This window comes from Marmota marmota, unplaced genomic scaffold (genome assembly GCF_001458135.2).
Source record: "Marmota marmota marmota unplaced genomic scaffold, marMar, whole genome shotgun sequence".
Lineage (NCBI taxonomy): Eukaryota > Metazoa > Chordata > Mammalia > Rodentia > Sciuridae > Marmota > Marmota marmota.
In genome coordinates this window covers 37,227,481-37,239,912 of record NW_025999977.1, presented here as the reverse complement: position 1 = coordinate 37,239,912, position 12,432 = coordinate 37,227,481, and the positions used below count along the sequence as shown (strand labels likewise).

The 12,432-nt window shown below is 35.2% G+C and overlaps 1 protein-coding gene and 1 non-coding gene across 13 annotated transcripts in view; one reads left to right on the top strand and one right to left on the bottom strand.

Annotated features, from left to right (window-relative positions):
* Lclat1 (lysocardiolipin acyltransferase 1) overlaps positions 1–12,432 on the top strand; it is a 179,732-nt gene that overhangs the window by 122,275 nt on the left and 45,025 nt on the right. The window lies entirely within an intron of this gene.
* On the bottom strand, positions 10,966–11,148 carry LOC125617332. The gene has a single exon (XR_007348311.1). It is a non-coding gene; the product is annotated as a U2 spliceosomal RNA (small nuclear RNA).

The window sequence follows — 12,432 nt, the reverse complement described above, 5'->3', positions numbered from 1 at the left end:
AGCAGAGGATTCCAGTGGCTAGGCTGTCACAGTGGTGGCAACTAACTGTGTGGCAGATGCATACTAAGTATTTGTCTTTGGAAAATTGTTTGAAACAAAATACATAAGAGGGTTTCAGCTGAGTACACAAAATGTATGTAACAATATAATTTAGCTTCCTGTTAATATGAAAGTCGAATTCTCAGTAAAGGTGAGATTTTGGCCTGACTCTAAATCCTGTGGACTCTTGAATCCAGAAATTCATCTTAACAGGAGCATATGCCTGCCTTTTGGTTTTGTATAGTGTATAATTTCATTATGAACCTGTCATATTTCTTTTTTGGGTTTGTCCAAAAAAGATTTACCTTCTTTCTCCTTTATTCTGGACATGTTTTACTATTTATAAAGATTGCATCTTTTCTCTTTGCACTTTTTAGATTTTTCTTCTTCCTTATTGAAAATATTCTTCATTTTTTTCTAGTTATTTTGAGTACTGCAAAGTAATATTAAAACAATACTAAATCTTGCTGTTGTGTGTGTATGTGTGCATGTGTATATATAAACCAAGTTCATCACATTCACTTTTAAAAAAATAAATTCTGATCAAAAAAACAGTCCTACAAAGGTGGGTGCAGTGGTACATGCCTGTAATCCCAGTGGTTCAGGAGCCTGAGGCAGTAGGATCTCAAGTTCAAAGCCAGCCTTTGCTGTTGAATGAGAGAAGCCCTAACCATCTCAAGGAGACCTTCTCTCTAAATAAAATACGAAAAGGGCTGTTGATTTGGCTCAGCGGTTGAGTGCCCCTGGGTTCAATCTCCAGTACCAAAAAACAAAATAAAACAAAAAGCCCCAAAACAGCCCCACAAAAACATGAAAGTAAATACAGAAATTGCTTACTTATTAATTTTGAAAATTGTCTGCTTATAACATTATTTTCTCTCTTCAATTCTGATTAGATTATTTTTATATGTTATACAAGATTATTTTACTTATATATTACTATAAGATGTAATAAGGGGTGTGTGTGTGTGTGTGTAGGTCACATAGCTTCCAACGCCTACTATCTGACTGAGAAAGCACTCAAACTGGCTTTGTCATAGAATCTGAGCTGAGTACACTGCTCTTGGTGCAATTATCAAAAACTGGCTCTTCCATGTTACATATAATGTGAAGTGTTGAAAGAATATAAGTGTCCGATTCATCTGCCTTCACCTAATGAAGTGTGGGAGAGGAATGCCACACACAGGATTCCATCTGACCATGTGCAGTCAATTCCATGGATTCTCTAGTTTGGTAACTACTGACTCTGAGAATCTGTCAGAAAGTGCATATACACAAAATACAGAATGTATTGTGCTCTATTTTGCAACAATTAATAACTTAATCAAAAAATTTATTGTGGTTCACTCATCTCTTTAAATAGGGAATAGTTATTGAGAGGGAATTTAAAAATAATAAAACCACTAATACATAATTGCTTCTCAATCTTTGTTTTAGAAAGTATTTTTCCCAGTTAGTCTCATTTGATTTTTACAAAAAACTTAACAAACAGTATTCTACAGTGTGTTGGTTCCTCTTCATTATAATATTTTATCTGAAGACAATGACTTTCTTAAATCTCTTGACAGCAAGCTACATATTTGTATTGTTCCCTTGTCTTTGACCATAACCGTTGTCTTTGTTGTTCATGTTACATGCCTGACTGTGATGGCTAAATTACTTTTCTGTAACATCTCTGAGTATAATTGAGAAATATCTATATGTGATTTTTTACTATTTATTACTCACTGTGTTTAACATTTTAAAATAACCTACAGAACATGAATGTTTATGGACTTTTGAAAAACTAGCCTTTGGTAGTATAAGGATGCCATACTACCAATTATTTACAACTATTTTGGTATTAAATGAGAGAAATTTGTGTGGAGAGTTCTTTGTTTTTGTCTATAGTATCCAGTTTCTTCAAAGTGAACTTCACTTCAAAAACTCCCTATTCTTTGGGTTAATTTTGCATTAAAAGTAGTCAGAAAGTAGTTTGGGGTTCCTTGTATAAACTGGCAGAACATTTAAGACTCTCGTACCAAAGTTTAAAAATCTTACATTTGTAGTTTATTTATGACTTATATCTTTCCTTTTTCCCTCATAGAATTTTAAATAGCCTTTTGGCAGAAGATAAAATAAGTGAAATGTGGACCAAAGTGCCAACACCAGGGAATAAGTATGTGTACATAGGGCTTGAAGGGAAGGCGTGTTATTATTGAAGCTAAGGAAAGCTGCTTTAGTCAAACATAAACCTTAGAACTGACCTTCTTAGAAGTCAAGGCACAGGGGCCTTCCTGTATTTTCTTCATTGCATTCATTTCTTGGTGATTTACAATGACACTGAGCTCTTTTTCTAGGCAGTTATCTTTTCTCTTGGGGAGCAGAATTGTTAACCAGCATTCTCAAAGCTGGACAATAGAGCTTTCCTATTTTTGTGAACTGTTCTTAGATGACATTGTTAAAGAAGATCTACCAACTTGACTACATATACTTCCACTCAGAAGAACTTCATATTATTCTTGGTGTGAGTATATGGAAATAACTTAGAATCTTTATTTCATAGTGCTTGAGAAGGAATTGAACATTCTTTTCTGGGTCATAAGCTCATAAGCTGTACTTGTTTTCATCCAGAACAATGTTTTAACAAACACAATAGGTTCATAATATTAAATCCAAAGGAGATTTCCAAATAGTTTAACAGTTAATTTTGCTTACAGAAATTAATAACCTTTCTGATCAGTAAAAGACATCTTTACTGTGCTGTTTCAATTTAATTTCTTTAGTAATTCAGGTAGACTACATCCACTCCAGTGTCATTAAACCATCCTTAATAAAGGTTCATATTATAATATTTCAGAAATGGATATTGGTAAGAACTGAAGTAATTAGGAAATACTGGGACTTCTGTTTAGACTGAGTTGGTAAATAGTTTAGGCAAAGGGATATGTAAAAAGCTTATCCTGCATATTATCTTTAAAATTGAATTAAAGTATATATATTTAGGACTGGGGATGTAGAGGTAGAGTACTTGTGTAACATTCAGGAGACCTTGGATTCAATCCCCACTACTGCAAAAAATATTTTTAAAATATATCCATTTAAATATTCTAAAGAAAATGTCTATTGTAAATAATTACAATCTAAATCTTAGGTAAGATCTGTCTTATAGTTAATATCTTGTGATCAATGCATGCTGGTGACAGCAGCAGAATTAAAATTTGTGATGAACACATCCCTGTGCACACATTTGGAAAGTCTGTGATCCAGTGCCACAGGAACAACACACAAGTACCGAGCAGAGAAAGGCCATGATAGCTAGCAGAGTGGGGAGTCCAGGGAACTGGGTTTTGAATTAGGTCCTGAGGAATGGTAGAATTTGAATTGGTAAAGAAATCGAAAGAATACAGTTAGGGTTAGAGTTAGGGTTAGTTATCTCACTATGGAGACTGGCTTGGTTGGAGCCCGGCATTCATTTTATTAAGCAATGAGAGCTAAGTTAGAAAGTTAATCTTAGTTGTTCAGAAAGTCTCAACTCTAACAAATTGGAAAACAAAAAGGGATCAGAAATTGTGGGAGTTGTGAAGGTGGTACTTAGGGCTTTATTCATTCTCAAAGACTGGTGAGTAAATTGTTCCCTTCTCAGTATTTTAAAAGAGTTTATTATTTTCCTAAGGAGTTTACTACTTATCCTCAGATAAAATAAGATCTCTTGGCTTTGTCATCATTATAGTTATCCCAAAATAGTATCTTATTTTGAGATTTCTGCATTAATTATGTTCTGTTTAAAGGGAGACTCAGTAAAAGTAATTACACTTCATGTATTTTACATCTCTTTGAACCACAAGTGAGGTATTTACAGACTGTATGATGGCATATGGTAGGAATAGAATATGATTCATCCAAATTACAAAGATGTTTCCTAGGAAAGAATCATCGAAGAAATGTCTTATTTATATCTTTACAAATGATTTTGAGACTTTAAAAAAAAAAAGCTTTCCTTCTCTCTATATGGCTGTAGTGTTCATAATATTATATCTACAAGCATTTATTTGATATGAATCAACCTTTTTCAGCAGTAGTTGACCTCTTTGTAAGATTGAATACTCACAGATTTTAATGCATCTACATTAAATCTATGTGGATATACATTTTCTATCATATCAACAATTCTTCTGGAATTTAGGAACCAATAACATCTATGGACATAATATCTGGGGAGAATCCATTGGGTACAGCAACTACCATACTTTTGGTGACCTTAGAGAATAATTTCATAGGAATAGAAATGACAGAATCCAGATTTGAAGTGGAATGAAGATTGATGTAGGTGGAGATAGTTTAGATGGTTCCTACAAGGAGTTTACTGATAAAGATGTGTGCTAATAGTCAACAGGAGGGGAAACCACATCAAGGATGAACAGAGGAATGTAGTATTTTTTAAAGGATAAGACGATTTAATAGAGGAAAAGCTGAAGGTGAAAGGTTTAGTGGTGGGTCTATTTTCAAGAAATTAGGAATATATAAGAATGGAAATAAAATTAAGAGGATTCCTTATTTTTCTAAGGCAGAAGGCTAGGTTAAGCCTGAATAGATTTTTTAGTTCATAGATATTTTTGGTTTATATGGCAAGAAAGAAAGGGATGCTTTGCTGGAAAGCTCTGATTTCTCTTTCATATTGGAGGTTAATCCGATAATGATGGAGAGGTAGGTAGGTAGGTGATAGAGGTGATTCATAAGAGTTTGGAATAGTTGTATAAAACGAGAAAAGGAAGCTGACCCAAATCAAGCAAAAACACTGCCAAACTCTAATCTCAGGCTCCAGACCCAGTCTGAATTCTACCTTTCTTATAGGGGTGATGTCACTTTGCTCACACTGGCTTACCCACAGCAGAACTCCTCTTCTGTCAGCCATCAGATTTCCCTCTCATAAGATCAGCTCTTGATTGCTTTAGCTAGGAGTTCTGTCAGTCCCCTTCTAGTTTTCTACAACAGTTGAACCATTCTTAAGTCACATTTTTTACAAATATAACATCTTCTTTACTAGATTTTAAGTCACTTTGAGGCAAGAATAAATATGGGTCTATCTGTTGCTTCTCCTGCCCCATTTCCTCTCTCTCCTCACCTACTCATCCACACCAAGTTTCAGCCCTTCCTAGAACAGTGGTATTAAGTTGTTCAATAAATACTGAATGAAAAAAATGATAGTAAATGATCCAAACTCCTTACAACTAAGTTATATAAGAAACCAAATTATAGGAAAGTAAAGTTGGTCAGAATTCTTTACCAGGCTAATAACCTATAGGTATTAACTTGGAGAATATTATCTTATACAGATATATAACTTCCTTTTCACAATAGAGTAAAATATATTTGTAGGTGATTATTTTAAGTTGGTGGCTCAAGATATTGAGTATTTAACTTATTTCTCTTAACCATTAGGAGCCCATTCCAAGCACAGTCTCTTTTATAACCAACTTTGCTTATTATACAGCTTTTCCCTTGGTCTTTTCTAATAGTTAGGATACTAATGCCACAATGTACCATAAACCCAAAGATTCCTTTTTAAAATTTCTTCCTGTTAAGCTTTCTTTAAAATTTCTTTTAGTTTATTTCTTGCTCGTTGACTCATTGTACTGTGTTGAAGGAACTTTGTGTACTAACTTCAGCATCTTGTGCAGTTGGCCTTACAAGGTTTGGCTAGGAGAGGAAAACTTAGGAAGAAAATATCAAAGAGGGAGCAATTACAGAAAATAGGGATGCTAGATTTGCAAAGTATGATGGAGAATGCCTGACAGTTCTTCATTTTATGCAGCCCGTGTCCATCGGCAAGTAGCTTGTAACATTTCCACAACTTGAAGCAGACGACTGTTCTCCTAAAGGTCATTCTCTTTTGTGACTTCAGAATTTTTAGTAATTTAGATCTTTGTATTCTGCACACTATTTTTTTTTCCCTGTGAATCAGTTTATTTTACTTCATACTCAATTAGCTCTTTGATGTTTTTTATTGAAAGTTGTGGCCCATACAAATTTGAAATAAGCTTAATTATCAAGAGATGTAACTAGATATTTATTGGTTATTAATTAGAAAGATGTTGTAGTTCATTGTCAAAATAAAACTTGGTATTTAGATCTTATTACAGAAGTTTGTTTATCTAAATATCTACATTTATTTGAGGAGCTAAACCAGAAGTTTCTCAGGGGCTTTTAGTGCTCCTTTTGGATATAAAGATACAGCTAGCAGTTACAATTCAAATTTCATTTCTGTGAACTTCAATATGATACGTTTCTTTGTTTCATTGACATGCCATCTAAATACAGCCTTCTGCATTACCACAGTACCAGTGTTATTCTGAGTGCCATTTTTCTATCCCAAGCCCCAAATCACATACTCAGGTGTTTTTCTTCATTTCACTAATGCTAATACTGTGTCCAGATTTTCCCACCTCACCCCCAGTGCACTTTCTGGCAAAATGTTGTTATAATATTGGGGAATGGTGGTTAGAGCAGATAAAACTCTCAACTTCCAGGTCTTTCTGATGAAATAATCTAGAGTAGGCCAGTGTATTATCAAATGAAGTGAATAAAACATGGAGAAAAGCAGAAATGTGAAAGGCCAAGTTGCCATCATTTCTGTGATTGTCTCTGCTAACACTGATAAATAGTTACCCAGTGGATTTTTCAGGTTCCTAAGTATTAGTCTATATATCATGTTTTATTTGGATAACCACTCAGAATTTTAGCTTTGTTTTGATTTGTTGTTTGTTTTATTTTGTGCTGAAATTATTGAATAGAGATGTTTGGAATATGCAAGAAGATGAGAAAAGATGGCCATCTTTTCTAGGAAGCTTGTTCTGATTCTGTCAGTTAGAAATTCCTGTAGCAGTTCTTGTTCTTCTGCAGAGACACTCTAGTTTGTGTTGCAGTTGCATGTATGAACATCTATTCTATACACTCTGAAGCCTATTGGCTACCCTGCTTGTGTTTCCTTTTTTCTTTGTCCTCAATACATGTAGCTAAAATAGCCTTGTTGTTCCCCATTCTTGTTCATAACTGTTCTGCCTAGCTGATTCCCTTTCCTTTTCCTTTTCCTTCTCTTTCCCTTGGATTGAATCTGGAGGGGCTTACCCACTCAAACACATCCCCAGCCCTTTTTAAAATATTTTACTTAAGAGTTGGTCTCACTGAGTTGCTGAGGCTGGCTTTGAATTCAAAATCCTCCTGCCTCAGCCTCCTTAGTTGTTGGGATTATAGGTACCATGCCCAGCCCATTCACATTTAGAATGGCTTTAATATTAAGGGGAGTTTCTTGTAGATTTAGTGAATCCATTTCAAAATATGATATGTAGATATGGTAGATACAGATGTCAGACTCTTAAAGAAGGTTAAAGAATATTACTGCATTGTATAATGCACAGCTTAATGGCATGTGATCATACCTGACAGTATCCTGGAAGGTTCCCTGGCTTTCTTGCTATAATCTTTTGTAGCTTATTGTCTATGCATAATTGTACTGATTTTCATAGTAGCTGTACAAATCTTCAGTTCCACCAGTAGTGGAAAAGTCTTCCTTTTTCTCCACACTCTCTCCAGTGTTCTTTATTCTTTGTATTCTCGATTGTTGCCATTCTAACTGGAATGAGATGAAATCTCAGTGTAGTTTTGGTTTACATTTCCCTAACTACCAAAGATGTTGAATATTTTTTCATGTGTTTATTGACTGTTATTTGTACTTCTATAGAAAAGTGTCTGTTTCATTCATTTGCCATTGTACCATTGAGTTGTTTTTTGATGTTATGTTTTTTTAGTTTCCTATATGTACTGGATATTAGTCTTCTGCCAGAGGACTATCTAGCAAAGATTTTCTTTTATTCTGTAGGCTCTCTCTTTACATTAATTGTTTCCTTTGCTGTGTAGAAGTTTTTTGTTTTGATGTCATCCCATTTATAACTTATTTCCTGAGCTTTCAGAGTCCAATTGAGAAAGTCATTGCCTGTGCCTATGTGGTGGAGTGTTGACCCTACATTTTCTTCTAGGAGTTGCATAGTTTCTGGTCTAATTCCTATGTCTTTGATTCCATTTTGAGTTGATTTTTAATGTAGAATGAGAGATAAGGATATAGTTTCATTCTTATACATATGAGTACCCAGTTTTCCCAGCACGATTTGTTAATTAAGCTATGTCTTCTCCAATGTATGTTTTTGGCACTTTGGTAAATGATCCGGTGACCGTAGATGCATGGGTTTGTCTCTATCTTCTATTCTATACCATTAGTCTATGTGTTTGTCTTTATGCCAGTACATTGCAATTTCTGTTACTACCTCTCTGTAGTATAATTTGAACTCAGGCATTGTGACCTCCAGCATTGTTTTTTTTTTGGTTTAGAATTGTTTTGGCTATTCTGGTTTTTCATTCATCCAAATGAACTTTAGGACTCTCTTTTCCAGTTCTATAGTAAACCTTTTTTTTTTTTTTTTTTTTAAGAATAGCTCTTCCTTTAGATAAAAATAATTGGAGTTCATTAGAAGTATAACAATTTGGTTTTTATCCATGATCAATAATTAAAAGATAGTTGTCCAGTCTTTATGTTGTTTGGGCTGTTCCAAATACTCTAGCCTTCTAGTCTAAAGAGACAGGCAAAATTATCTTACTACCACCAAAACATCATGTCTTACCGTAGCCTAACTGAACCTCAGTCTTCTCTTCAGGTGTTCACCAATAATTTACAAGTATTACTGTCTCATGGGCTCTGGCCTTCTGGTGGAAGTTTGCCAATCCCTGAGGATCAAGTCCAAGTTCCTCATGGTAAGCAATCATTCAGCTTTCAGTTAGAATCTTCTCCCTCTCTAGGACTCAGGCCTTCTCCTCCAAGGAAAGTACCTTATACCCCCCCACCTCTTTTTTTTTTTTAATACCAGTTTATACTCCTGTGTCAGGGCCTTCAAACATTCTCTTCTGAGGCTTGTTCCATACATCTAATAGGAGTGAGGAGAGTAGATAAGAATTCAGATTGCAGATATTCTTAGAGCTGTTGGGAGGCAGGACTTCAGGATTCTTGAGACCTGAGGTTCTCTGCTTACTTAGCCATCTCTTTTCTCTCTATCTCACTTTTGTCCAGCAATAGCAAGTTAATAAAGGACCCATTGAAATCCAGTAAAGTAAAACTGCAGAAGTTTTCAGAAGTTTTTTTTTTTTTAATATTTCCAATAAGAACTGCTATAAACTTGATAGAATTTTGGTAAACAATATATTTTATAAATGCTGCAAATTGGTCATTTGGCTAACTCTTCAGCAGTTCAGATATTAAGCCAGTTAGATTCGTTTTAGACTTCCTCTGCCATAGCTCTTTCATGGCAGTGGGCTTCAGTAATACTTTTAAAAATATGATGTCTTTTCAGTTGAAATACTGTTGCACATTTATTTTATTGAGAACAAAATATCATCTCTAGGGATTTGGTATGTGTAACACAATCAAAGCAGTTTCTCTGGTATGCATTGTAAGTGCCCTGAATTAGATGTGGATGCTGAACTTGGTTTTATTTACATTCAGCTGCAGGAATTGACTATGGGGTTACAACCAGAGTGTGTTCCTTTAAGCCAGCAGAATGACTGAAGGGGGCCATGTTGATGAAAAACGGGACAGTGCATTGTGGTCATTGTCTAAAGGAACACTTATCTACTGGGGATTTAAATTAGACAGACAGCTGATTAAGATGTTGTCTTCTGCTCATCTCATTCTAAACTGCAACTTGATGAGGTGTGTGTTCTTTAAACCCTAGTATTATTGGAGTGGTTTGAATTTCTGTAGTACACTGGGTGTCTCCTTTTAAAACAAAGAAATGTGTGTATAAACAGATAGCTTTTATTTGTGATTGTGTCTATTTTGTCTTCATTATTCAAAGCATATTACCATACCCCACTATGAGGGATGAACCTTTACCCAGGAATTTTGTGATTCCCTTTCAGTCTGCTATTGCTCTTAAAGCTTTTGTGTCCCATTTAAAGTCATTGACAAACATTTAATAACAGGCAGGATTCTTTTTTGCCATTCATCTCATGGTTGAAAAGCATCCCTTGTAACAAAACCCAGTATCTAAGAGGTGATTCAAATTGTTTTTGTCTTCTGTATTTCACTTATGTTGTCCTTTATGGGATGCTTTTGTTTTGAAAGAAAGGTGATGTCTAAGACCCTTCATGCACAAAGCAAGTTCAGGGACATGTGCCTTAGTTGTAGTGTTTCTGGTACATTACATAATCATTCTACTCTTAGACTTGATCTAGAGATTTTTGGAACCTGCTGTGTCTATAGAGTTCTGGAACCCTTTGCATAAGACTTTATCCAAATAAACTAGCAATTCCAGAACATTTGTGGGTGAAGAAGATGTGGCTTGAAATATCACTTAAAATATTTTTTTGCTGGCCATTTACTTTGAACTTTAATCATTGACCTTAAAATACTTTTAACTAGAGGTTTTAATAGTTTTCTTTCTAGACTTGAAACAAGGTAGTTGCTTTGTTGTTTCTTAGTTAGAACAACTTATAGGTGGCAAGGAAATCATTTGATTTCTAGGAGGTGACAAATGAATTAGAAAGAATAAAAGATTTTATATTCCCTACCAACAGGCAGTAAGCCTATTTATTACTTAATTTTATTTGAAAGTAAGCCTGACATATATTCTGGGAGTAATGAGGCAAGGCTTTATATGGAGGAGGGAATGAATAAGCACATTACATATTTACTTGGGAATGGAAACTTGACATTAGAACAGATCATCTTATGTTTCACTGCTTGAAACTCAGAAGTTGTTTCAGGAACTAAATATCTACTAGCAGGTAGTGACATGGAAATATATTAAATATACATAGAAAACTTGGATACTTGAGCATGCATGTGGAAGAGTCAGATCAGTTTAATTTTACACGGATAAAACAAGATTCAAAGGTGCCAAATGTCATATTAAAACAAGAAAAACAGTAAGCACTAAAAAACAGGAAGGGAGTGCCCAACCAAGGCTGATATGCCTTCTTGTATAAATATCACCAATGAAACACACTATGTTTGTAACATCAAAATTGCTAGATGTTTTTAATGTTCTACACATGATCTTAGCCAAAAGGCCGAGAAGCGATTTTTTTAATGTTCTAAAAAATGTCCTTTCTTTTCAGTTCTTCAACATAGAAGTAAAATATGATAACTGAGATCATTTGCTTTACATTTGACCTTCAGTTGATAAATGAATGCTACTTTCACAGTTTAGGGCATTGTGAAAACAGTTCATATAACTGAACTTGGAAGTGTAAATGTTACAGCTTTTGAAGAAAAAAATATTGTTACTTTTCAAACTAGAGTGTGATGATCACCTTGCTAAACTGTACCTATCATATCTATAAAATGAAGACACCTGCCTCACAGGATTTTTGTCAGGAACAAATGACACCTGTGTGAAGAGCTTAGCTCAGTACTGGGCCATGTCATAGTCATTACTAAATACATCATAATTTTTACTAATTATCTGTTCTAATACAGCTTTCAACTGCTGAGCTTTGAGTTTAGTTTTGACCTTACAAAGTAGAATCTATGTTGTACCCTTTAAGGCAAACAAATTAAAGAGGGCTTTTGGAGCTATTTTTATGACATTAAATAAAATTGTATATTTCCTTAATTTTTAAACTGTAGGTTATCTTTGTAAGTGTTAAAAACTGTTTTATATTCATATGTTATATTTGGAATGTTACAGAAACTGATAAAGGACATAATCAATCCTATCCAAAGTTTTTTCAAGCACCTGCTGTGTAAAGCCTTGAAAATACAAAAGTTGATGAACCTATCTTACCTAGTAACATAGAGCCCACAGGCTACTAGGACAGATGTTGGCAGCAGGTCCACCCTGGCCCCTGGAGCCCTACCTCCACTAGTTTGTTCTGCATGCCAGTGTGGCCAGCTCACAAGGCCATGGCGAACTTGTGGTTTTTCTGTTCCTGCTTGTCCGTCTGAGACATATGTATCCCACGGGAATGCCTTGACCTTTTCTGGTCTGATGGACTTATTGTTAAGGGAGGTTTCGGTACCTGACAATAATAGATGTTGAAACTAAATTTCTCCCCCCTCCCTCCTGCTTTTGGGTAGTTTTCCACTTCTGCTGCTTGGGGTATAAAAAAAGTGTGTTAGCAATAAAGAGTATTGACTCCTGGATGAAGAACCTTGGTGTCCTGTGTGTCTTTTAACCTCGCCGTCCCTCGCCGGACTCGGCTCCCTTGGCCGGACGCGGCAATTGGAGGTTCCCACCGAGATCCGGAAAGCAGGGGTAAGCGGACGGACGAGGCTCACCTTCTAAGAAAGAAGGGGGAGGATTGGTTTAAAGATAATTTAAAGAGACAGGGTACGTACCATGGGTAACTCAACAGCGAAGGTTC